Source organism: Tamandua tetradactyla, chromosome 21 (genome assembly GCF_023851605.1).
Source record: "Tamandua tetradactyla isolate mTamTet1 chromosome 21, mTamTet1.pri, whole genome shotgun sequence".
Lineage (NCBI taxonomy): Eukaryota > Metazoa > Chordata > Mammalia > Pilosa > Myrmecophagidae > Tamandua > Tamandua tetradactyla.
In genome coordinates this window covers 24,200,995-24,228,871 of record NC_135347.1, presented here as the reverse complement: position 1 = coordinate 24,228,871, position 27,877 = coordinate 24,200,995, and the positions used below count along the sequence as shown (strand labels likewise).

General features: G+C 34.8%; 1 long non-coding RNA gene across 1 annotated transcript in view; it reads left to right on the top strand.

Annotated features, from left to right (window-relative positions):
- Positions 1-9,320: 9,320 nt before the first annotated feature.
- Positions 9,321-27,877, top strand: part of LOC143665309 (uncharacterized) — a 31,070-nt gene continuing 12,513 nt past the window's right edge. The window contains exons 1-2 of the long non-coding RNA XR_013166865.1: positions 9,321-9,450; positions 23,439-23,582. This is a non-coding gene — a long non-coding RNA (uncharacterized LOC143665309). The remainder of the gene's footprint in view (positions 9,451-23,438; positions 23,583-27,877) is intronic.

The window sequence follows — 27,877 nt, the reverse complement described above, 5'->3', positions numbered from 1 at the left end:
GTTTAGGAAGTTTTCTCCCATTATATCCTCAATTACTCTTCCTAACCCTTTACTCCTCTCTTCTCTTTCTGGGACACCAGTGACTCTTATAGTTGTGCTCTTTGTTTTGTCTATCATTTCCCTGAGTTCCCATTCAATTTTTTCCATCTTTCTATTGCCATTTTCTGTTTTGAGTGTTCAAAGTCAATTATCCTGTCCCCTATATCACTTATTCTTTCTTCTGTCTCTTCAGGTCTGATGTTATGTGCCTCTAGTATATTTTTTATTTGGTCAACAGAGTCTTTAATCTATATGATTTCTGCTAATTTTCTAATTATTCTTTCAAATTTCTCTTTGTGCTCTTCTGCTGTCTTCTTTATGTCATTTGCTACCACACTTATTTTATTAAGTAGAGTTGTATGAACATCTTTGATTAATTGTTCCAACATCTGTGCCTCCTCTGGTGTTTTAATTTGGTCATTAGGCAAGGCTATATCTGTCTGCATTATGATATGCTTAGTGATCTTCTGCTATTTTCATGGCATGTAAATATCTTTGTTGATTTACTTTGAGAGTTGGTTTCTTTCTGTAGTCTAAAGTCTTGTGGTTGCAGGATGGTTGTATGACAGGGAGAAGGGCATGTGGTGGAGCACTCAGTACAGTGATTTATTTCAGGGCAGGTATAGGCACAAGTTGGGGATGTTACATTGATGCTTGAGAACATGGGCACCCAGCAGCCAATGAGGATGCAGCTAAGTGGGTGCACTGGTCCGGGGGGCTTGACTCTGGTGTACACTAGTCTAAGGCACGGGGCCCTTTGTGTGCATGCGTAGAGTTTTGGCAGCAAGTTGGCATTATGCCTTCATGGATTGGGGACAGATGTGACCCGGCTGCACAGGTCTGCACTTTCTCAGAGCTGGGAAGTGAGGCTGAAGGCTGTGCATATGCGCAGTTCTAGGACTGATGTAAAGTATGGTTCCCAGAGCTGCATGACGTGATGGGGACCCATGCACATGCGTGGGTCTGGGAGTGCTGAGCTCTGGGAGATTGAGGTGAGGCTGTGCAACACTATGGGCAGCAAGTGGCTGTATCCTAGTTATGGAGGTTAGTGCCTGCAATCTTTATGCACTAGCAAAATCCTGCAGGTAACAGGGAGGGAAAGGGAGTGCTCAGGGGGGGTGCAAGAGAGGTAGGTTGAGCTATACTTGAGCTGTGGGTGTGGGGCAGGTAAGTGAACTGGTTGCTGGTGGGTTAGTGTTGCCTGGAGCATGAGGAATGGGGGAGGTTGATGGGATTCAGGTGCGTGGGGTGTGGGGTGAGTCGCCTGTCATGGGACTGCACTGGTGCTGGTAGCGCGCCTAAGGAATGTGGTCTGGCTTACTTCTTAGACTTGCACTCCAGTCCGTACTCTCCTGCAGGCTCCACACCTCTGCACCTTTGTGCCAGGCTCCAGCTTTCTGCCTCTCAGTTCCTCGGCCTCTGCAACCAGTGCTGCCACACGTGGTATAGAAGGCTCTCCCAGATCAGCCACACTCCTGAATGGCCACCTCAGTCGCCCTCCTGTCCCCTCTCCAACCTTTCTGTGGAGCAAAGCTAATCTCGAACCACTGTAGTTGGCCATCTTCCCAGAAGGCCCTACTTTAAGTTTTAATATATGACTTAAAGAAACAAAAATGTAAGTTGTTGAAGTTTTTAGACTGGTACTCTGACAGTGGTGACAAGATGACAAGAACTAATATAAAACAGGAAAACACTCTATGATGCCAAAAAGAAGAGAGAGATCTTGACTGGTACTTATTAAGTTATTTGGAAAAGAAGTAAACAGATACTGTTGAGTGAATTGTCAGTTATGAAGTTAGAAAGAAAATAGCCTAAAGAGCTAAAACACTGAAGGCGAATGTGAATATTCAGAAATGTAAGAAGCATCATGGTACAAAATATCTGAAAATCAATAGTGAAGAAAGTTTCTGCAAACCATGAATTTTGTCTTGACACATTTGTTTAGATAACTAACAAAAACATAAACCTTAGAGAACACTTTGCGAATGAATAGTGAACATCTATAATAATGCACCTGTTGTTCAGCCTATGGATGATGCAGAGAGTTACCTAAATGACGAATGTGAGGGTACCAGGAGTCATGAGCTCAGGTGGAAAAATCCCTATAGAAGATGTGAAAACTGTTATCAGCTCATTGTTTTCCTTGAACATGGTCCATTTATCAGTCAACAAAAGGTTATGACACTTGACTTAAATTAGAGACTGCTTAGACAGAAACTTATTTAGTGAGGAAGGAGAAACTGAAAACTCTCACTAACAACAAGCCTATCAAAGCCCTGTTGCATCACTGGAGAATTCTATTTCTTGCCCATAATCACATGTCCATCTCTAACCTAATGATGAGAAAGATGCCAACATGGGTTTGCTCTTTTTTCTATGATTCCCAAACAATCTGATACAATGACTATTTATTAAATGTATATAGGAATATTCACTGAACACTTTCACTGAATTAAGAATTATTAGGATATTTGCAGTTTGTATTTAGCTGCTGTATTAGTGAGGCTTCTTGAGGGAAACAGGACCGACAGGGACAGTATATATACACGCTGGTTTGAATCTGTTGTCTACCACAGAGAATCCAAGTTCTTTAATCCTCATTCAATATTGTTGGGTGGGATCTTTTTGATAGTCTCCATGGAGATGTAACCCACCCAACTGTGGGTGGTAACTTTTGATTGGATGGTTTCCATGGAGATGTTTCTCTACTCATTCAAGGTGGGGTTGCTCATGGAGCCCTTTAAGAGGGAACCATTTTGGAAAAAGTTTCAGTCTCCAGAGCCAATAGAGTCACCAGAATTGACAGAGCCTACAAAGCCAGAGACCTTTGGGGGTGCATAAAGAGAACCCCCCTGGGGAAGCTGTTGAAGAAATCTGGAGAGAAAGCTAGCAGACATTGCATTTTGCCTTTCCAGCTGAGAGAAAAACCCCAGACATCATTGGCCTTATACCAAGGTATCTATCCCTGAATGCCTTGGTTTGGACATTTTTATAGCCTTACCTTAATTAAGACATTTTCTCAGTCTTAGAACTGTAAACTTACAACTTAATAAAATCTTCTTTTAAAAGCTGTTCCATTTCTGGTATATTGCATTCTGGCAGACTCAGCAAACTAAATCAATAATAGGATTTATTATAGGAATAGGCACATAACTATGGTGATGGGCAAGTTCAAATTCTGTACAAAAGGCTACAAGCTGGGACCTCTGATTAAGGTTTCAGTGAACTCCCTAGGAGAAGCTAGTGGATGAAGCAATGATAGAAATTCTTCTTTCTGACTGCTGAAATGATCAGTTCTTCATTTAAGACCTTCAGCTGACTAGATGAGACTTCTCTCATTGTCAAAAGCAGTCTTTGATTATAGATGTAATCAATTGACTAATGATTTAAATCCATGAAATATCCTCACAGTAGCAATCAGGTCAGTACTTGCATGACCAAATAACTGGGCACTATAACTTAGCCACATTGACAAGTGAACTTAACTATCACAGTTGTTATATCATATTTCAATGTATTACTATATGATTTAACTCCAGCTGAACCTAAACAATTTGGGTTTTTATCCCAAGTAGGGTGTTCATTTATATTTAACTACAGTGATATTATATTTTTAACATATAGAATATTAATTCAGAATCTGCTAATATTATGCAATATGCAATATGTATGTAATGCCTTTCCAAAATTTTAATAACTTTGAATTCCAAAACATGTGGAGGCCCTATGGTTTTCAGATATTGGATACTGGAACTGTTTAAGAGTATATCATGCATGCTTCAGAAAGATAATCACATTACTAGCCTTAATATTAAAAGACACATAATGTACATTATGGGGTGTGTTTTCCTTTCTTGTCTGCAGAAACTAGAAAATGGATCGCTCTTCTATTGATATGTCAGTAAAATAGTACATTTTACTGTACTATTGATATGTTGTCAAGCATACATGCAAACATACATACACACATGCACACTACAAAAAGAACAAGAATTGGAAAAAATCAAGGACCCTATCAGATAGAGGTGTTTATAAAAGTGGAAGAAAAAAACTTGAGAAGAGAAACAAGTTACTGAAAGTTGTAAAGCAGATTTTCTTAGTAATCTAAAGTTACAGGAGTAAGCATTTTCTTGCAGTAAAAACCTTGACACCTATGAAATGCCTTGGGCTAAATATAAAATCTATTCTAAAGTTGATTTAATGTTACATAGTAATGTTGCCTGTATCTGTGTATGTTCTTATGCATTACAATTTAAATGGATGATTACCAAGAAATAGTACACTGCTTGGGATCATAAAACGAGAAAGCTTAGGGTCAGAGCTGGACATGAATCTATCATTTCTTTGAACTCTCATTGCATAATGTTTGAGGAATGCATTAATATAAACATGTATTTGTTTATAATCTTCCTTATTATATGTAGAGTATTTGAAAGCTTTTTTTACTCATGTCTATGTAGGAAGCCCTTTGAAACAGACCCTGAGTTTTACAACTTTCTCCTATCCCTGTTAGAATCTATTTGTTGCAGACATTCATTAAATACTAAAGCCTCTTTGTTAGCAAAAAAAAAAAACATGAAAGAGAAAAAGCAGTGAAAATATCATTATGTAAAGAATGCCTAGATTATACAGAGTTTCAACAGAAGTGTTGAGAGTCCTAATTTGTATATTTTCCTATTCCCACCTCAATTCTTCAATATCAACCCTTTTTCTTGGCCAATGAAATCTTAAGATACAAAATAATCCATATTTTGTAGCATGATCTGTCTCCTCTTTAGATTCAATCCCATTGAACTAGAAACTTCTAGACACATAAGATGTTGCTAATTCCATGGCTAAGGTTGACCCAAACAAAAGATTCTTCAAGGCTAAACTTCAGAAACTATGAAAAAAAATCGTCTTCCATACCGTTCTTCTCTTTTTTCAATGACCATCTACTTTCTAACCGAGTTACTTAATGTTATTCAGATAGGACATGGATATTTTTAAATTTTTGCATCATTGTTAAATTGCGTTCCAAAGTGGTTGTAGAAATGTGTGCATGCTCCAGCAATACATTAAGTTTCCCATTTCACTTAATTAATTCTGGACAACCTGATGGACAGAAATTCATATTCAATTTAAAATTCCATTTCTATACTTACTAATGAGCCTAAATGATTTTTCATATGCTTGACATTTGAGGCTGCTTTCCTCACTGTTTAATACGTTGTTTGCGCCTTCATATTTTATTTTGTTTTCTAGATGTTTCCATATATGTTGGACACCAATCCCTTTTTCATTGCATGCTTCGCCAATATATTTTTATAATTTTATATCTTCATGATGTCCTTTGACATACAGTTTTTTTTGTTTTAATTTAGGCAAATTAGCCTTTCTGTTTATGGTACATTTATTTCAATATAAAAATTATTCCTTCCCTGGAGTGTCATATTATGCCATCCACAAATGAAAACCATATATTTTAATTTTGAAAAAGTAAAAAGAAAGCAAGTGAAATGAACTTTAATAATGTATTTAGCTAACCCAATATATCCAAAATACTCCAATTTCAACATTTAATCAGTATAAAAATTATTGATGACTAATTGGCACTTTTTACTTTTTAGTCTAAGTTTTTGAAATGTGGTGTTTTATTTACAGTTTCAGCACATCTCAGTTTGTACTAGCAATGTTTCAAGAGCTCAATAATCAGGAGTCTGTGGCTACCTTATTGGAATAGATTTTCTGTTTTGTACCATTTCAACACAATTCTTTAAGGGAAGGTACAATTACATACATTTAGCTTACTTTTGGTTCCCACACTGGAAACATTACTAATCATTGTCTGACTTTCCCCACTCTCTTATCATAAACATTTTATTCCCATGGTTTAAATAAGCACTAGTTAATATAGCTGGGGTTTCTGTCCCCCAAGCTGCTTGCACCCATTTATCAAGTACAATGTAATGCATTTGGTTCTGCTCATACCTAAGCAATAATAAGTACACCAACTTGCCATGCAAGGGCATATTTTGGGAAAATATAGTTTTCTTAGTTTAATGGAGGATGGAATCTGCGTGATTCTTCCTGTTTTCTCATTTATTTTTCCAAAATTTTCATAAAAAAATGGAAATGCTCTTTGTACTCTCATATTTAAAAGTTTTCAAATGTCATGATTATTTAAAATGCAATGATGTCCCTTTTTTATCTTTATTTTTGTGCCCACATTTTTCCCCATGACCAATACTGCCCAAAAGTTGTCTGCTACATGCATTTTTAAGAAGAATCGATATTTTATTTGATGACTACCTCTATTGCCGTTTCTTCGATTTCATTAATTTCTGTTATTTTACTCTTTACTTCTACTATACGGCGTTCTACTATTTTGTTCTTTTTCTAACGTCCTCAGTAGGAAGTTTAGCAAATTTATTTTCTTTCCTCTTTCCAACAAAAGCCATTTAATATCTTAAACTCCTTGTCAGTTTTCTATTGTCATAACAGTGAATGATAACTACATAAAAAATATCATGGTCTATAGGCATATGTATTTAGTTTGTGAACCTGTGCATTTTAGCTGACTTCCTGAGCACTGCTGAAGCCAGCTGGTGTGCTCATGCATTTAGGCCAGCTATGGGTCATGTTGTAGACTCTGCTGCTCAAGTCTGAGCTCATTCACATGTCTCCTGACTGGCCCTTGACTAATCCTGGATGGCCATGGTTGAAACCAGCGCTGGTCCACATCTCACCCTTTGAATGAGACCATTATTATCTTCACTTGCATTAATTCTGCCATCTTCTCATTGGCCAAAGCAAGGTATACAGCGTCCAGGGCAAGAGTGGGAGAGTAAAACAATGTTACATTGCAAATGACCTGGGTACAAGATGGGTAAACACCGAGGTTGTTAATGCAATCAATCTACCACAGTTTATCTGTTACTGTTTTCTTTTTTTGTCTCTTACTTTAAAAATTATTCATTGATAAAAACATTTTAACTTACCACTTGATGCCTAGCAGCATCCCACATGTTTTATATTAATCTACCACTATGGACATGTTTTGCAATTCTGCAAATAAGCTTTGTGTTTGATATTCACTTTGGTATCTGATATTAACTGCATGGTCATCTTAGTTGAAGCAAAGATGAAAATGATCCCATTTTAGCATTCTGTTCCAATTATGTCACCCCAAACATACACACACACACACACACACACACACACACACACATACATACATAACATTTACTCTGTGCTTTTAATTTACCTATTTTTTCATAATCTTAATTCTAAGTTTCTATAGGATTCATACTATTATCTTTATTTCTTTATCTTTGATTTTTTTTTACCTTTTTTATTCAAATTTTTAACATGTATGCTTGACTTAAGAAGTTAGAAAAATAATCCGTGTCTGATTAACACAAATCACTAAGGATGATTCAACTTTGGTTTTCTGCTTATCTCCCACATACTTTATACCATATCTTAGTTTCACATTGAGTTATATTGCTCCCTATTTGTCATATTCAAAATTATTAGTATCAGCATTTTTTAATACTTACTCATGAGTAACTACGTTTTGTGTTCACTGTGACATCTTTCAAGCCACAACTTTCTTTTTTTCTAAAATATATCCTTTATGCTTTCTCTTGACAAGGGTATGAGTAACAAACTTTTCTGTCATCTCAGAATAAAATTATTTAACTTATTTTAGAGTGATACTTCATGTAAGTACAGTTGTCAATGTTAACAGTTTTTTTTTTTCAAGCATTTTGAAAATATAATCAGATTGTCTTCTGGTCTCCAAAATTGGTGAATCAGTGATGTCTCATGTCTTTCTGATTATTTCTTTATGCACAAGCTGCCCTTCCTTTTGGTTAGTTTTTAGACTTTTTTTTTCTGTTTATCACTGGTATTCTGCAGTTTTCCTAGAGTTTTAGGTATAAATTTATTTTTATTTATAATTCCAAGCACTTGAAGTGGAACTTTACTTGAAATATTATCATATTTCCTAATTTCAAAAATTCTCAACATTTGTCTATTACAAATTCTTTCCATTCTTTCCTTTGCGGAATTTATAATTTATATATGTAGGACCAACGATGCTGATTTGCATGTTTTAACTTTTTTTAATTTTGCCTTTTAATTTTTTTTTTCTTTTTACATTTTCAATTGTTTTAACTCTTGAATTCTGGATAATTTCCTCAAATCTAGGGACCATTTGCCCAATTCTCTCCGTAGTTATATCTAATTTAATGTTTAACATAGCCCTTTACTTTTCATTTCTAGAAATTTAATTCAGCACTTTTTCAAATCTCCCTGGTCTTTTGTTTGTTTGTTTTTACTTTTTTTATTTTTGCTTTTTCAATTATTTTTTCTTTCTTTTATTTCCCTCATCTTTTTTATAACATCAGATCATTTTCACATAGTTTCTAGCCCTTGTTTTATATTTTTAATTCTTTCCAAAATATTTATATGATACTCCCAGATGGCTCAATCTTCTCCAGTTCTTAGAAGACTAATCTCCTTGTTTGTCTGTCTCCTGGCTCTTGGGTATGGTGAATTGTCCACTCATGTAATTTCTTTTGCATTTGGATTTCATCTTCACTAGTTATTGTTTATTTGCGGAAGTCCAGTGACACCAGGGCAGTGGATCTATCCCACCATCATGGCTTTGCATTTTCCAGGGTATATCTGATGCAGGATCAATTCCAGTGCTAATTTTCAAATATAGGACTCCCTCACTCTGTGGGCAGTATAAATTCTGACTCCAGACTCATGTCTGCACTAAGCTTTGGTCTTTGATACCATAGAATATTAGTTTTTGCTCTTCCAATGCCCCAGGGTTGGTCCCTTGAGTTTTCATGGAGCACTTAGTCAATTAGTTTGTCGGTCATCTAGTCCTTTTCCCTATTTGGAGTTTATGGGTTCGCTAGGGAAACAGAACTGACAGGATCTGTTCTCATTTCATTTTATTTCTTTTTATTTTTATTTCATTTTCTATTTTATTTTATTTTTGGACTAGATGTCTTTTAATCATAATTAAATATTTTGCATGTGCCAAACTCAGTAATGCAGTAATAATCGAAGTTCCCGGGGTCCAGGGCCCCGGGGCTGAGCTTTATGGTGACTCAGGGCAGCCCAAGAGCCCCTGCACAGCTCCAGCCCGGTCTGTCTGCTGGCACCAGTGCCCGGGCAACCATCACCACTCCACTGCCTGTTCCCCTGCACCGGGGAAAGTGACGTCAAAGACTTCCCATTGTGCTGCCTCAGGGCACCTCCAGGCCCTCGGTGATGAAGGCTGCCAGGTCCTGGAAGTCCTTCCCGGGCTGGGCAGGCAGGATGACATACGCAGGTCACCGCCCCCCACCCCCACCCCCACGTGTGCTGGGCAGCAGGATCTTGATGTCACTCAAGGGCAGGGTCTTGCCGGTGAGGGAGAACTGATAGAGTATGGCTGAAGTTTATATATACAATTATACATTATATATAATTATATTTATTATTGTGTAGTCATTATCGGACTTAGTTCATGTGGCTGTGGGAATAGGCAAGTCCCAATTCCATAGAACAGGCAGAAACCAGGAACCCTGATGAAGCTTTTTATGAATTGCCCAGAAGAATCTGGCTACCTGAAATAGAGGTAGAAATCCTATCTTCTGACTGCTTAGATTATCACTTCTCCTTTTAAGGTCTTTGATTGGATGAGACTTCTCGGTGTTGAAGGTAATTGCCTTAATTGATTGTAGACATAATCAGCTAAAGATGCAATCACATTATTAATGATTTGCATCCAAGAAATTTCCTCACAATAGCAATCAGGCAAATGTCTGTTTGATCAAGCAACAGACACCATAACCTAGACAACGTGACACATGGACTTAACCATTATACAGTTTTTGCAACATCTCCATGGTCCTGGCACTAATCCCTCATGTCATACAGACTCATAACCTTGTTTCCTTTCTTTATTGGGACAATAAAATACTAGCGCTTAGGTTTTTAATTTATTTCTGTGTCTCCCAACAGCTCCCTACCATGGACTGTTGTAATATCAAATTGTATTCAAGCCAATCCACTTTCTTACTCTAGGACTAAGAATAGCTAGGGGAACTTGTTTTGATACAGGAAGGATATGGCTGAAGTTTAGGAATGGCTGGCTCAGTCTTGAAACGTGTATTCCAAAATAAATTCTTTCAGTGCTCCTGAAAGAACGGGCTTCTAACTCAATGCATTTCCCAGTGCAATGTTCTTATTTAGCAAATGTTAAATGTTCAGTTCATCTGGCTTAATTGGAATTTAAAATGAAAGAAAAAATGGTTCTCAAGGAACATATAATCAAATTAGGATCTAGGATAAAACATGAAAAAACTTGAATAAAAATAAATGTAACACGAAGAAAATTTAGGAAGGTAAAAATGATATTTGACAAGGTGTATTTATCAATGCCATGTAAATGTTATGTGGTCAGATAACTTGCAACAACAACCTCTTTCCCTGTATATCATCTAAGATACAGAATCTAATCTACTCGAGTAGAGCTGATATCACTAATGCTTTAATGTTCCCAGATGTAACAGATCATTATTCTTCCAGATACGAAAGATAATAAGTTTGACAGATACTATGCTATTGCTTTTGTTACACATGAGATACGAGCAAGACAAGAAAGAGCCCAAAATGCATGGCAAAATAATATGGGATAGATGGAAAAATAGGGGAGGGCCCTTTTCTCCCTAAGGGCCAGCACACAATTATGATGTTGCTTCTTGTGAAATTGTAGTCTCTTATTTCCTGGGAAAGTGTATGCTTAATTGTGTGAGGTGTGCTTGGCCAGTCCCCAGTGATCACTTCAATGAGAAGACTCTGCCTGACCATGTTTGTTCATCCCCACCAGAGACTGCAATGATTCTACAGAACAAGAAATTATTATGCAGCCATCACAGTTTGAGAAAATTGCTTCAGATTACTAGAAGTCAAGGACTCACCTAACTATGGAGAGGGGCAAATATTTCCCAGGGTAGAATCTTCATTTATCTGCATCAGACTTTGAACTCAGATGGAGCAATGCAGGTAAGGGCAGAGGCATCTGATTCCTGCCCTTTCCTCATAGGCGGCAGTTGAGCAGAAAAGGAACAGGAGACCATAGAGTCCTGTTTTGTCCTCTATGACACAGAGCCATTTCAATAGCAACAAAGATTACAACTGTCAACAGTCAGATCCAGTTTTTTTGAGGTCTGAAGCTTATACAATTTTCAGACTTCATTGGCAGAAATTTAATACACAGTTATAAATGAAAAAAATGGCAGCATAATGAGAAAAGATATGAAAGATTGCAAATTTGGAATACTGGCAAATAACGTAAATATCACAGATGTCAGATAACACAATGATTTGTCTATTTGCTCCTTTAAAATACACTTCCTTATTTTTTTCAGCTATATACTCTTCATGTAACAATATTGTTATATCATTTTCTAAATAGAGAATAGAAGACAGCTTAGTCTTTCTCCTATTGATGAATCAATATTTTTTAACTGATATTCAGCTTCACAGTTCATTATTGGAAATGCTAGGTAAATTTTTAAGATTACCTTCAAATTGAAAAAAAAATTACCAAGTTTCTTTCCTATGAGTTATGTGTATAGCCATTGCTTGCAGTATTGTTAGGTTTATACTCTATAAACACTGGAATTTTATGCATTTTATTGAAATTCCCATAAGGATTTCAAAACTTTTCATAATAATGTAAATTGCCTTACTGAGTATATTTATGAAAGGAGAAAATTCCATTTTGACCAGCCACTTTAATGTTCCCGAAGATTATCATCTGTCTTCATACTTTTCAGACCTTGTTTGTTTTCCACTGCCCACCTCACATCATGATATACCTTTTAATCCTGCACTTTTGGTTCATGTTACTATGTGATTTGGTCCAAAGGGTTGTAGTAGTGTATTCCTGAAATCCATTGTGACACCAACACTGCTAGACATACCTTAATTATATGAGGGAGTGACTGCAAACCTTATAAACAAACACTACTAATTTTAAACTAACAAAAAAAAAAAGCTGTAGTGCAACCTCTTAGCAGAATCCTCAGAAATGCATGTAATTGCTCTAATAGTACTCAATATAAGGTGAAGTAGCAAATGGAAGTTAAACTCAAAGAAACTGGGATCTTAATTGAGGTTAATAGATTTACTTTTTTCAAATTATACAAAAACATATGAATATTATTGGGTTTTCACCCAGAGTTTTGAAATAAGATTGAGCAAGTGAGCAACTCAAGTTTAACTTTCATTAGTTTCAATAATTTCACTTCTTCCTGGGAGATACCTAGTACCTTAGGTTTCTATTTTCCTTCCCTTAATTTCCCTTCTTCCTCGGAGATGCCTCCTACACTAGGTTTCTATTTTCCTAGCCTTACAGGTTAGCAGATATGGTATTATCTGCCATGTGTACTTAGGTGGTATTTGAATAAAAGAACTAACTTTTCCAGGCAGTATTGCTGATGGCATATGTTGTGAGTTTACATTTTGCAGATGGGGGGGTCATTTTAATACACTTGATGTCGTTCAACTTTATGAAATAGATCAGATAGGACTGATGGATTTTCTTTTAAATAGATAAAGAAAAAGAGAAAGCAAAGAAGTCTCCTTGGGAACTTTTAAGTTAAGGCTGTTCCGTCCTTACTCCTTAAATGAAATGACTTCATATTTAGAGTGGAAGAATTCGGAAATAATCCTTTTTTTTTAAGAGAACGCACGATTTAGAAATTTTAGATGATAGAAATTGCTCCAAATCATTTTTAATTTAATAATAAAGAGCAGAATTTCTACTTAGACTTTAATTTTAAGGACTGGAATTTATTTTTTGTAAATTAACTATTTTTAAAATGTATTTTTACATATAAGCTAAATGTAAAATCCAAGCTATCCCAAAAAGGATTCCATTCTGAATTTTATTTCAAATGTGGGTAAAAAATAACTTTAAATATGTTTGTTTACCTGATTCATTTTCAGATGAAAAATAATTCTTCAGTGATGGGCTGGCAACCTTGTGAGAACAAATGATAAAGAAAAATTGAATGAACTGGTCCTTTTGGTTTTATTTATAAACAGAAAAAATATATATAAAGTACGTATATTGTTGTACTATTATGGACACATTTTCACTGTTGATTTAGAAAAGCACATTTGTTTATCATAAGAAAATGCACGAAAGTGTCATACAAGTCATTTTTAAAGATGATTATTTTCAACTACATATGTATCTAAAAGGATCTTAGATTAAAGATGATTATTTTCAACTATGTATGTATCTAAAAGGATCTTAGATTAAGTTATTTGACTTTAGACAAAAAGAAAGAAACCATACAGACTGCTTTATTTAGTCATCTAAGCATTAAAATCTGAATAAGAACAATGTTCCAACATCAAATTTAATTTTTTTTTCCTGTTTTATTTTTCTAGACACATTCCAGCATAATTTTATCACTAATTTTAGGTGAAAACAGCCTATCCTATGTGCTGGGCATAAAATTTTAGTTGAAAGAAAAGTGAATACAGAAAATTATGACATTTTAAAAAGTAATTGTCACTATGAAAAAAACATTTCTGTATTGGAATTAAAGTTACATTGGATAATAACTAAATCAACTATTGATTTGATTTAGTCTTCCATTTTAATTTCAAAGCTAAACATATTTATGAAGGAGAATCACTTATTTCTTTGTAAAGTTAAGCTTTTCTTACAAATAGCAGTGCATTTTTAACTAGGGACATAATTTCATTCAATGCACAAATAGAAAATAATATTTAAAAAAACTTAGTAGTCATTTTATTTCCTCCTTTGAAGGAATCCAGAAAACTACAATTCCATCCAATCCACAAGAGGCTCGCTTTTATCTTCATTCCATACCAAAGACTTTTCCTGAGGTCTCCGGTTCCACTGAGCATTTCTCAAACTCAGCTTTTCGTTTTTTGTTTTTGTTTTATTTTTGACCTCTCAGCTGTATTTAGCAGTGTTTACTACCCTTCATTAGTGATACTCAATTTCTCTTTATTTTGTGACGTTCTGTCAATCTATTCCTGAAGTGGACATTTTTCAGTCATATTTGGCACTTTCTCCTTTAGCTGACCTTTAACTGTTAGAGTTTCAAGTATTTTTTTTTTCCTTCCCATCCTGAACTCTAGATAATGCTATTTATTCAGGCTTAGATTCAGTTAGTCTCTTTATCATCTGGATACTGTTTTTATAAGTCAGGCACCTTTTTTTTTGGCTGTACATTCTTGTATAACAATATATAGAAAATAAAAAGGAATTTTAATTGAATAAGGTAGAAATTAAGAGTATCTTTGGATACGTTATCTTCCACATCCATCCATTACATAGGTTACAATCCGTTCACGGTTTTATTCCCAAATGTCTCAATATAAAGTCTAAGCTGTCTGTCTACCTCGTCTTCCCTTTTCTAGGGCATCACTGTCTTGTGTCTGGTCTTCCTCACTGGCTTTTTACCAGTTCTTATCATGCCTACTTTGGTAATTTTTCTCTGTACTATTACCTTAATGATCTATTAAAAAGAAAAATAAATATCATGACAATATTCCATTTAAAATATTTCATGGTTTCTCATTGCCTTCCAGATAATGTCTAAAACTTGTCAGGCCCATTAGGATGTTTAGACCCATGTTTTGTCTCCTCTCTATGATAGAGTGAAATAGTCCTTACCATCCCTTCCCTATGTCAGACCTCCATTCATCTCAATGAATGTACAAGTATTGGGCTGTTCCTACTATTCAAAAGTCCCCCTCCCCATTCATTACCTAATTTACTCATACCCAATCTTCAGATTTCAGGAAAATATTTCTAAACTCCCCATGTCAGGTGCCAGTGCTTTATCTTCATAAGTCACCCTGAGTTTTTCCATCACTTATCATCGCTTTATTTGTATAATTATATATATGATTATTTGATTAGCATCTACCTCTTCCATTAGACTCTTAGCAACACAAGGTCACACCTATGAGTATGACATACCATCATCAAACAAAGTGCAGCACTCTGCTTGTCACATAACTTCTCCATAAATGTTTCACTAATAAATGGTTTAGAATATTAGTTATTTTACCAAACAGTCTAGAAGAGTTCATGAAATTATTTTGAAACATCTTTAAACTAAAAAGTTAGACATTACCATATTTAATATAAATATTAAAATATTCTTAAACCGTTAAAATAAGTTCTATGAATTCAGATCTATGGCATTTGGCAGAAATTAGGTCAGTAACACTCAGATATCAACTGAGCATCTAAGCTAAAATGACCTACTTGTTCATCTCATCTTGGTAATTGACAAGGAGAAGAAGCCTCCATAAGAAAGACAAGTAAAATGTGTATGTGGGCATGAAAAGTGGCATATTCACTGACTTAAGTTCAATTTTTTAGAGATTATAAGATATGTGTGTGGGAGAGAGAAAAGTCTTAGATTTAACAGACCTTGAATGAACATGTTATCCTTTAGGCAATGAAAAGTCATTAAATACTTTAAGTTGGAGAGGAGTGTGAGTAATTATTCATGTTGGGATAATTATCAAAATTATTCATGTTGAAATAATTATTTTGGTGACTGTTATACCACAAGAGAGGGAAAAGTCTAAGGAAAGGAGGAGAACAATTAGTAGGTTGGTAAAAAATAATACGAACTTTCCTGAACTAAGTATGGGAGAGTGGAAAGTAGGGAGAAAACAAGGCAAAAATCTAAATGATAGGTGTGATAGGATGTAGTAGCTATCTAGATTTAAAGAAAGAGGAATAGAGGAATCAATGTTTCTCATTTAGGTGTTGGAATAGTTGATGATATTATTTACTGCAATGAGATTTCTGCACAATTAGTCCATTTCTTACCAATTATTTTCCTTTTAAAAAATAGAGAATAAATAAACTTATACTAAAGAAAAAACATTTTATAAATAATGTAAACTGGTATTTATTTTATATCATTAGATTTACTTTGCCTTTGATACTAGCCTAGTATTTGTAGTTTATTAACATCAACTTGCTTAACTCATGTAAAACCTCCGAGCTATTCTTAATGTCCTTCATGTTCCATATACTTAGTGTATTTTTTCCAGCCCATATCTTTCTTTTGAGTTATTCATCCACATATTCAACTTCCTACTGGACATTTCTATTTGGTTATCTAGAAAAAATTTCTAATAATCATGTCCAAAACTGAATTCAATTTTATTTTCCATAAAATTGCTTCTTCTCTAACTTTGTTATCTCAATGAATGTGATTGTGATCAATTCATGTAGGCCAGAAAAATTTTGAATGTCTGCTTATGGAACAGGTACTATTTGTTTTAGGAACTGGAGATATAGAAGTTAACAATAAAGATAACTGATCTGTCTTTAAATACCTTATTGTCAAGCCTGAAGATATAATGAGAGAGAATCAAGTAAACAAGTGAAGAAGATATGGATTGCCATAGAGAGGCTTCTGGAAAGATGGTGGACCTGAGTAGAGTAAGTTCACTCCTGCTCTGTGAAACAAGATAGAAGACAGGGAGAAAATGTCCAGGACTGGAGGTCCCAGAGTGCAAGGAGTTCTCCTTGGGTCTCCTGCATGGTAGTCAACCATTCTGCTGCTGGGGAATCTGTACACCCTGGCCTGCCTTATAATAGACCCTTAGGTTGAATTGTATCCCCTACATGAGATAAGGATGACTTTGATTTGACAGATAATAGCTGACAAACAAATTGCAAATGTAAGCAATCAGCAAAAACTAAATAAATACAAAACTTCAGAAGCATGAAGGAAACCAACTTGCATAATAACCATATCAAGATAATCAAATGCCCCAAACACAACAGAAAATCACAAAACACACAAAGATCCAAGCAGAAATGCCCATCCAAACAACCAAATCAAAATTCCAGGGGCACACAGATTATGGAGCAGCTACTCAAGGCTATTTATAAAGACATAAAGAATATCAGGAAGAAACTAGAATATCATAAAGAATAATTTGGAAGGCTAAATGGAAAAATGGCAGATCTCACTGATCTCACAGAATCTCACAGAAATGAAAGATACAGTAGACCAAATTAAAAATATACTGGAGACAGATGATAGCAAATTTGAAGAAGCAGAAGGAAGAAAAGGTGAGCTAGTAGATAGAACAATAGAACTAGAGCACACAAAAGAACAAATGGCAAGAAAGATGGAAAAATGCAACTGGATCTTAGGGAAATGATGGACAACAAGAGGACCAACAATATATGAATTATTAGTGTCCTAGGGGGAGAAGAGAAAAGTAAAAGATTGGGAAAGTTAGTTAAAGACATAATCCAAGAAAATTTACCAACCCTTATAAGAGACAGTAATATGCACATCAAAGAGGCCCAGCAAACTCCAAATAGAATAAATCCATACAAACCCACTCCAAGACACATACTAATCAAACAGTCCAGTGTTAAAGAAAAAACAGAAATTTCTGAAAGCAGCACAAGAAAAGCAATCTACTACCTACAAGGGAAAGCACATACGACTGACTTCAGACAGCTCAGCAGGCACCATGGAAAGCAGTGGTATGATGTTTTTAAGATCCTGAATGAGAAACAATTCTTGCCTGCCATGCTGGAAACCCAAGTTTGATTCCTAATGCCTGCCCAAACAAAACAAAACAAAACAAAACAAAACAAAAAACATGTGGGAGAGATTAAAATCTTCAAAGAAAAAGAAAGATTGTGAGAGCTAGTCAACAAGAGACCAACATTACAAGAAATACTAAAGGGACCCCTGTCAGCTCATAAAAATAGACAAGAGAAGGTGGTCTAGAGGAAGACACAGAATTGAAGAATATGAGTAAAGGTAGTTTAAAGGAAAAGAAAGTGAAGAGGAAAATAATACATAGATCTGACAAATAAAAACTAAAAGACAAGATGTTAGAACCAAGAACTGCTCTTACAGTATTTACTTTGAATGTTAATGGACTAAACTCACCAATTAAAAGATACAGACTGATGGAATGGACCAAAAAACATAATCCATCTATATGCTGTTTGCAAGAGACTCATCTTAGACTCAAGGGCACAGTTAGATCGAAAGTGCAAAGATGGAAAAAGATCTTCTATGCAAGCTGTAACCAAAAGAAAGCAGGAGTAGCTATACTAATATTAGACAAAATAGATTTTAAATGTAAAGATGTCATAAGAGACAAAGAAGGACACTACATATTAATAAAAAGACAATTCATCAGGAAGAAATAACAATCATAAATATGTATACTCCCAATCAAGGAACTCCAAAGTACAAGAGGCACATATTGAAAAAATTGAAGGGAATTATACACATATCAACAGTAATAATGAGAGACTTCAGTACACCACTCTCTGCTATTATTAGAACAACCACACAGAAGATCTACGAGGAAATAGAGAACATAAGCAATAGGATAAATGATTTAGCTCTAATAGACATATATAGATCATTTCATCCCAAAACGTCAGGAGGCCCTTCTTCTCTAGTATACATGGAACATTCTCCAGGATAGATCATATACTTGGAAATAAACTGAGTCTCTATAAGTTTGACAAGATTGAAATTATTCAAAACACTTTCTCTGATCACAGTGGAATAAAGCTGGAAATTAATAATCACAAAAAAACAGAGCTTTCACAAATATATGGAGATTAAACAACACATTCTTAAATAATCAGTGGGTCAAGGAATAAATTGCTAGAGAAATCAATAACTATCTGGAAACAAATGATAATGAGAATACAACATTTCAGATTTACAAGATATAGCAAAGGCAGTGCTGAAAGGAAAATTTATTGACCTAAATACTATATTAAAAAACAAGAATGAGCAAATCTTGAGGATTTAACTGCTCACCTGAGAATTTAGAGAAAGAACAGCACACTAACCTCCAAGCAAATAAAAGAAGAGAAATAATAAATACCAAAAAAGAAATAAACAAACTGGAGAATGATAAAACAGTAGAAAGAATAAACAAAACTAAAAGTTGGTTCTTTGAGAAAATTAATAAAATGGGTGGTCCCCTAGCTAGATTGACAAAGAAGAAAAGAGAGAGTACACAAATAAAATCAGAAATGAGAGGGGGGTTTTTATCCCAAATCATGAAGAAATTTTTAAAAATCGTAAGAAAATTATGAATAACTATATGACAACAAACTAGATAACTTAGATGAAATGAACAAATTCCTAGAAACACACGAATTACCTATACTGACTCAAGAAGAAATAGATCTCAACAAACCAATTACAAGTAAAAAGATCCAATCAGTCATCAAAAATCTTCCCACAAAAATAAAGCACAGGACCTGATGGGTTTATAGGATAAATTTATCAAACTTTTCAAAAAGTACTAACACCGATACTGCTCAAACACTTCCAAAACACCTGAAGAAAAAAGAGCACTACCGAATTCATTTTATGAAGCTAGCATCACTCTAATATCAATATCAGATAAAGATGATACAAGAAAACTGCAGACCAATCTCCCTATTGATAATAGATGTGAAAATTTTTAACAAAATACTAGCAAATTGTATCCAATGCTACATTTAGAGTTATACATTATGATCAAGTGAAATTCATAACAGGAATGCAAGGGTGGTTTGCACAGGAAAATCAATTAATATAATACAGCACATTATCAAATCAAAAAAAAAAAAATCACACGATCATATCAATTGATGCCGAAAAGCATTCAACAAAATCCAGCATCTTTTTCTGATAAAAACATTTCAAAAGTTAGGCATCGAAGGAAACTTTCTCAATATCATAAAGGGGCATATATAAAAAACCCATAGCCGGCGGGCCGCGGTGGCTCAGCGGGCAAGAGTGCTTGCCTGCCGTGCCGGAGGACCCCGGTTCGTTTCCCGGCCCCAGCCCATGTAAAAAATAAACAAACAAACAAAATATAATAAAACAAGAAAATGTTTAAAAATGTTTCCCTTTCTTCCTCCCTTCCTTCCTTCTCTGTCTTTCCTTCCTTTCCTCCCTCTCTAAAAAAAAAAAAAAAAAAAAAAAAAAAAAACCCATAGCCAGCATTATACTTAATGGTGAGAAATTGAAAGCATTCCCCTTGAAATTGGGTTGAAACAAGGATGCCTACTGCCACCACTATTATTCAACATTGTATTAGAAGTCCTAGCTGGAGCAATTAGATAAGAGAAAGGAATAAAAGTCTTTCAAATAAGAAGGGGAGAAGTTAAACTTTCATTATTGCAGATGACATGATCCTATACTTAGAAAACCCTGAGAAATCTATAGTAAAACCACTTGAGCTAATAAACAAATTCAGCAAAGTGGCAGCATACAAGATTTATGTGCAAAATTCAGTGATGTTTCTATACACAAGCAATGACTTATCTGAGGAGACAATGAAGGAAAAACTTCCATTCAGAATAATGACCAGAATAATTAAGTATCTATGAAAAAGCCTCACCAGGAATGTCAAGGACTTATCCACATAAAATTACAAAAAAAATTGCTAAAAAATAAAAAAATGACGTAAATAAATGGAAAGATATCCTATATCAACCTCATGGAAAGGAAGGTTGAATATTGTCATGATGTCTATCCTACCCAAACTGATCTACAGATTCAATGCATTACCAATAAAAATCCAAGCAACCTACTTTGAAGACTTGGAAAACCTGGTTATCAAATTTATATTGAAGGGAAAGAAGCCTCAAATACATAAAGATATTCTAAAAAAGAAAAGCGAACTGGAAGGTCTATCACTTCCTGACTTTAAAACTTACTGTAAAGCCACAGTGGTCAAAACTGTATGGTACTGGCACAAAGGCAGAAGGACTGACAAGTGGAATAGAATCAAGATTGCAAAGATTAACAACCAAATACGTGGATATCTCATCTTTGATAAGACCCCCAAATCCACTGAATTAAGACAGAATAGTCTTTTCAATAAATGAGCGTAGGAGAACTGCTTTTCAATAGTTAAAAGAAGGAAAAAGGACCCCTACCTTGCACCCTCTACAAAAGCCAATTCAAAACAGATCAAAGACTTAAATGTAAGAGCCAGTACCATAAAACTTCTTGAAAAAAATGTAGGGAAACATCTTCAAGATCTAGTAATATGAGGCAGCTTCTTAAACTTTACACCTAAAGCACAAACTGTGAAAGAAAAAATAGACAAATGGGAACTCTTTATGGTCAAGAGCTTCTGTGCCTCAAAGGATTTTGTTAAAAAGGTGAAGAGGCAGCCAACTCAATGGGAGAAAATATTTGGAAACCACATATCAGATAAAGACTTGATATCCTGAGCACATAAAGAAATTATACAGCTCACCAATAAAAGAACAAACAACCCAATTATAAAACGGGCAGAGAAAATGAATAGGCACTTTTCTGAAGAGCAAATGTGGTTGGCTGAAAAGCACATGAAGAGCTGCTCCTCTTCATTGGCTATAAGGGAAATGCAAATTAAGAAAGAGAAATGCAAATTAAGATGACAATGAGATATCACCTCACACCTATAAGAATGGCTGCTATTAAACAAACAAGAAACTAGAAATATTGGAGAGAATGCAGAGAAATTGGAACACTGATTCACTGTTGGTGGGAATGTAAAATTGTTCAGCTGCTGTGGAAATCAGTTTGGCAATTCCTCAGAAAACTAAATATTGAGTTGCCCTAAGGCCTGGAAATACCAATACTTGGTATATACGCAGAATAGTTGAGGGCAGTGACATGAATAGACATTTGCACACTGATGTTCTTAGCAGCTCTATTCACAATTGCCAAGAGATGGAAACAATCCAGGTGTCCATCAACAGACAAGTGGATAAACAAAATGTGGAATATATATCTGATGGAACCTTATGCAGCTTTTAGACAAAATGATGTCCCAAAATATATGACAGCATGGATGAAACTTGAGGTCATAATGCTGAGTGAAGTAAGTCAGGCACAAAAGGACAGATCCTGTATGATTCCATGTGTTACATACATACTGTATGAGTCTGATAAAGCTGCCAGTGTTTTGGAGCAACTAGAAGGAAAAATCTGAGTTGAGGACATGGTGGCCCATGACAAACTCTGGGAAACTGTTCTGTAGCTGCTTATTGATGTGTGCTTTGAAAATTAAATATATATATATATATATATATATATATATATATATATATATATATATATATATGGACAGTGATAAACTCAATAAAAGAAATAAGCAGGATGATGTGATATAAATGGTACAGTTAAACAATCTTTGTAGAGGTTTCATTTGAACAAAAAAAAAGAGCTAGGGAAAAAGAATTCCATGCAGAAAGATCATTAACAGTGAGTTTAGCAGGGTGCACAGGTGGTTCAGTGGTAGAATATTCACCTTCCATGTGGGAGACCCAGGTCTGATTCCTGGACCATGCACTTAAAAAAAAAAGCAGATGCACAAATATAGGTAAAAGTTTAGCATTTTGATAGAGATGAAAGATGACAACTTGTCTAGAAGATAGCACATAAGAGTGTAGTTTGAGATTGCATTTTAGAGTTATGTAAATGCTAGGGAATATTAGGCACAGTGAACATAATAAGGCATTAGGATATTATTTTAAGAATAGTGGGGAGGCATATGAGTGTTTAAGAAGTGGTATGCTAATTTCCAATTCATATTATTAAAAGATTCTGTCTGTAGTGTGAAGCATGTTCGGTAGACAAGTAATTGTGACTTGAGAAGACAAATTAGTGAGTCACTAAAATTGATACTTGGAAGAGGTGATGGTGACTTGGGGAGTGTGGTCACTGTGGAGATGCAGGCTGATATGCATTTTGGAGGGAAAAAGAAAGGGGGAAACATTTATTAATTCAGAATTTTGTCTTGAGCAACAGATAATGGTGCTATTGATGGAATTGGGTAAGGATTAAGGAGCAGTTTAGAGAAAGGCTGACATGGTATTTGCAATGTATGGAACATAAGAAAAGGGATGTTTAGTAAATACATTGTTTGGAAACTTAGGGACCCAGTTCTGATGAGATATAAAATGTGTAGCTATCAGAAAACCATATATAGTGCATGCCGAAATACACTCCAAGATCCTCCTTCATGGAAGGACTTGTCCCAGTTACTGGGAGTGCTGCCAGAGATGGCCTCCAGTTGTCAGCTTCTATAGCTATTGCCTCAGCTACTGAAAGCTCCGTCTCCTAAAAGCACACATTCTTAGAAGAACAGTTATCCAGTAATGATCACATTAGAGATATAAAAGCTTGACCCCTGTGAGATAACTCTAGTCCTTTCCTGACAAATGCTTCCTATGGGGTTGGCCAAGAATATGTTGATTTGTAACACTTTGACATCTTGCTTTGTCCGATACTGTTTTCCCTCCTATTCTCCTGTGTCAATCTCTGTATCATATCCTACAGGCCAAATTCCATTTCCATGTCTGTTTCCAAAGAGATCAACTTGTGACAGCACAACATTTGATGAAGATTTTTGAGGGAGTGAAGACAAACAGTGAATACAAGGAAGAAGAAGAGATGAATACCAAAGGAAAAAGAAGAGGAAGAGTAAGGTTAGGGGAGGGAGGGAAAGGGCAGTGAGGGTAAAGGATAAGAGGAGAAAGGAGAAGAAGAGACAAAATGGGAAGCTGGGAGAAAACTCAGGAGAAAGCCCAGATTCAAGAATTAAAAAATTAAACTTCTGGAAAACAAGAAGGATAAATCAGTGATAAAAAGAGGCAACACACACACACACACACACACACACACATGCACAAAGAGTAGAAAGAGCACGTACCCACCTCACTAAAACATTTGCTTATGACTGCAATCTGAGACACCTGCTTGACACTTCTATCTTTATCATTCTCCGCATTCAGTAACAAAGCCCATTCATTTTCTATTTCTAATATGCATTTAATCTCACCATTTTCATCTATTTATGTTGTGTTCATCTTTGTCCAAGCCACCATATTCTCCCACCTGAACTATGAAGTAACATTGCAAGCAATCTCCATATGTCCATGTGTCCTCCTGCCTGTCTCTTTGACCTAGAAGCATCATTTTTTAATCAGGCAGATGGAACCAATTGACAACATTGTGCAACCACCTTCAATGACTTTCAAAACTTCTTAGGATGAAATCCCTTCCTTATGGCCTTGGCTCTGCAGGAACTGTCATTTGCCCATCTTTCCAGCATGATCTTAGATTACTTTTCCCCCTGATTACAGATCTCCAGGTTCTGTGGCCACTTTTCAGTTTCTGAATGAGTTAAGTTTCTTCCCATTTCAGAGCTTTAACCTATGCTGTGAATGTCCTCTATCAATTAATAATTACGCTTCAAGTCTAAACTTCAAGTCTCTTCTTCGGAAACATTGTTCCCTTTTGTCCAGACTATGTAAAGTCCAGTGTTTTGTGTATTCACTTTACACTATATTTCCCCCTTATTTGTGCATTTCCCAACTTGACAACTAATTGGTTTAAATGTTTTTTTCTCAGATGGCTCTAATCTCCATGAAAACAGTAACTTTGTCTCAATTTAGTATCCTAAGCAACGTGTTAATGTTCCTTAAATATTTATTGAATGAATAAATATAAAAGAATGGCTATAAAACCTGGCTATACAAAGAATATGATAAAGGTGGAGTCTATTTGACACATGATTTTCTAACAGATTTCAGGGTTGAGACCAAACAACTCCCCTGCTCTCTATTTTGTTCTCCAGTTTTTGAGTCATTTTAATTATTTAAACTCACAAGATGCAATTATTAAGTTTCTTATTTCCAGTATCTTTCCTTTTGATTAGCTAAATTGATCAAATTAATTTCATTGGACAAAACTATTAGAAAGCAACATAATATCCAACTATGAATATTGAATTTGGAAAAACAAATTTCTCTTAGGTGAAATAAGTAGATTAAAAAATACAATAAAATTTACTACCTATAATTGAATGCAGGCTGAAATATATTCCAAAATATTACCTTACTTTTATTTTAAAACAACAAGGGAGTTTGAAATTGATGACATTGTCATAGAGTCCAATAAAATTAAATTTTATTTTTATGCATATGTAGTTGAGCTCTCCCCAATCCCACTTTCTACACCAATATTTTAATTTTTAATCTGGAATGGTTCCTGATGATAAATATTTTCGCCAAAGTTGCTAACAGAATAGTTTTTGTTTAATAAGATGAGTCTGAGGAGTGATAAGGCCACGAAAGAATTAAATGAATAAATAAAGCCATTTTTCACACGGTTTTCTTACAAAGGTTTAACTGCTGTGCTGGCAGCAGAGAATACAAAGAGCTGAGAAGGTCCTAAAATGAGTTTTTAATTCATTCTTAAATATATCCCTAAAGACACTGAAATACACCACTAGTAAAGTCAATTTTACTGTTAACACATTCTCGACAACGGAGGACATTTGGAAAAGTGTTACTGATTACATTGGAACATTCCTTCTATCTTTGGAAACCTTATAAGTGCATTCTAATTTCCTCTGTTTTTGAGAGACTTCCCAAAAAGATGGATAATTATGAGAACATGAAACCTGTGTTATCAAGAGAGCTAATCTTTTCCTGAGATGCATTTAACATGAGAAAATATCAAACAATGTAATAAAATCCCTTCTTGGTTGTATCACTTAAACCTTGATTTTTGAATAAGAACAAAGTAATATTCAGCATCCCGTGCATTGACTATATTATTCCTATCACATAAACGAGTTTATAATCAAAATTTTGTTGCACATTAAAATCAGAATTATTTGAAAGAGAAACACTTACCTACTGTATATTTGGGAAAACTCTGGCTAGATCGTCTATAAGCCACCGGAATTTACATTTTCAGAAATTGCACACAAAATAGGGCTGATGGGTGATAGAGGTTTGAAGTGGCATGAACTCACATGGAATATTAACTTCCACATTTGAATTTGGATGAGCTACTGCACTATTCTTTAACAAATACTAGCACAATGGCCTCACATGTATCAGAAATCTCCCAAGAGCCAAATTGATAAATGAGACACAGATGTAGAAAGGTCTTAAAGAGATTGGCAGAGTTAGAGGTGGACATCAGAAAACACTGGTTAACATACTTTATCAGTTGTGGAAGCAGGTATGATTCCATCATTAAAAAAGTATGATAAGTAATTAAATGTTTGCCCTTTGATTTTTTTTAACACTCAGTCATCTTTGCATTGCCTAAAATGTTCTATCTATCCTGATAAACAAGCTATATTTAGCATTCCCAACATCATTCTCCAAAATGGGTAAATGCATAAGAATTGCTGACCATGATTAGGCATAGTCTTCTATTTTTTTTTTAAATGTTAAATTTTGGGGGAAGGAGGGCAACTTCCCTTCACAAAGCATTCAAACTTTATTTCCAAAATAGTCTCTTTCCCCTCAAGATCGGATTGCTTTGTCATTATGTCTGCATTTTCTTGATACCTTAAAAAAAAAACACAGTTATAACTGTTCTAAAGATGGAGAACAAACTGACCTTGGCAATATAATTTTATAAAATGTGTTTTAAGGCTTTTCATTTTTGTTTTTCTAATTAGGGTCTTCAATTGGGCTATTTAGGATCTCTAGTTCTCTCGATTACCATCATTTCTGGCAGGTCACACTGCCCCCAACGTTTGTGTGTGCGCACACACACACACACACACACACACACACACACATACACACGCGGTCCAGTCCAGTTCAGGTCAGTCTAAAACTTCATTCCCATTTCTGGCCTCCACTTTGACATAATTTTAGAAAGAATAAGATCGTCCCTAATTTCTGGAGGCACAGGGCTAAAATATAAATGTATCCATATACTGAAAAGTTTTAACTCAATCAACTGTTAAATAAAATATATACATACACCAAACTGATATCATTTATCTATGACAAAATAGAAAAATACGTGTAAGTTTATGGCTTTTATATGAAAGTAAACAAAATGTCAAAGGCAACTGATTTTGATATTGCATAGTTACTGTCCTGTGTTCATAGGCTCTGTGATATTTGAATGAGCAATAAATAAAATACGTAACAGAAATTAGCATACTGTTATTTATTCCATATAAAGTTGATCAATTATGTTGTTATAATTGAGATTTCCATAGAATTGGTAGTCTATTGACAGTGGTAATCTAAATAATCAAACAACTGCAATTATATTCAATGTATTCACAATTTGAATATGATTTCATAGAAGTGTAAATTAATATACATATAGACATTATTTGTATATGTTTTCAAAACAGTTATGTTCTTTTCAAAGTTTAGATTTACCTGTGAAAACTAAAAGGTAAATACAAATTATTAACATATATTGAAATTTTAAATAAATATTCTTTATATAACTGAAAGTTTTATATTTTAATATTTTATTCCATTTTATTTTTTCATGAAAACTATGCTACCTTAATCTCTGCATTCAATTATCATTTAGTTGCTATTGTGAATAACTGGCATCATATTTCATATATTTACAACTAAATCCACTCATATATAAATGTAGAGCAATAAAAACTACTTAATACTGCAAAATATCTGTGGCCAACAAGCATAATTGTTAGAAAAATTGTGCTAATTCATCACTAAATTTGGGAAAGAAATTAGTGTGTGGGGGGACAAAAAAGACAAGAAAATGGATGCTTGACATTAACTGAGGAAGTTGGAAATAATACTTCTTTATGTAATCATCTATTAGCATTTATGCTACATAAGGGACAGGAATTAACAAGTTAATTACTCTGATTTTTCCCTTCCATAAGCAGTCTGTCTTTCAAATTCATCCCGCAGTCCAAAGCAATGCCTGTCTCCAATGACATAAACAGCAGCAGAGCTCATAAAACTGTT